The sequence below is a fragment of the Galeopterus variegatus genome, unplaced genomic scaffold, assembly GCF_000696425.1.
Source record: "Galeopterus variegatus unplaced genomic scaffold, G_variegatus-3.0.2 Scaffold1367, whole genome shotgun sequence".
In the NCBI taxonomy this organism is placed as follows: domain Eukaryota; kingdom Metazoa; phylum Chordata; class Mammalia; order Dermoptera; family Cynocephalidae; genus Galeopterus; species Galeopterus variegatus.
In genome coordinates, this window is record NW_007727478.1 from 337803 (window position 1) to 338754 (window position 952).

Here is a 952-nt window from a genome sequence, read left to right on the forward strand (position 1 = left end):
AAGAACAGCAGATTTATGGAATATTGGACAGACAATTCAGAATAATCCCCTTAAAGATGTTCAGGGAGTCACAAGAAAATATAGACAGAAAATTAAATAATATTTGGAAAACAATCAAGGAGAAGAACAAGAAATTTGAAAAAGAAATACAATTTTTAAAATCAAATAGAAATTCTAGAAATAAAGCACATGTTATCTGAACTGAAAAGCTCAATATAAAGCTCCAGCAGCAGACTTGATCAAATGGAGGAAAGAGTCAGTGAGCTGAAAGACAGAACATTTGAAATTATCCAGTCAGGGGAGCAAAAAGAAAAAAGAATAAGAAAAAATGAAACAGAATTGCAGCAGTTATGGAACTCTTTCAAGCAAAATAACCTCCATATAATTGGTGTACCCAAAAGAGATGAAAAAGGAAGAGACCTAGAAAGCATAATTAAGGAAATAATGGCTGAAAATTTCCCAAGTATGGAACATGACAACATGTGACAACATGAAGGTATAGGAAGCTGAAAAATCACCAATCAAATTCAATCCAGAGAGGCATACCCCAAGGCGCATCATAATCAAATTATCAAAAAACAAAAGACAAGGAAAGAATACTTAAAGCAGCAAGAGAAAAGAAACATAACATGCAACAGAGCCCCAGAAAGACTCCCAGAGGACTTCTCAGTAGAAACCTTACAGGCTAGGAGAAAGCGGCATGACATATTCAAAATGCTGATGTAAAAAGATTGTCAAGCAAGAATTCTGTATCCAGCAAAACTCACTTTCAAATAGAGAGGAGAAATAAAGTCTTTCCCAGGCAAAAAAATAAATAAATAAATAAAGGGAATTATCAACACTATATCTGCCTTACAAGAAATGCTAAAGGGAGCTCTTCAAGCTGAAAGATGATGATGTTAAAATTTATATATATATATATATATATATATATATATATATTTTGTCTTTT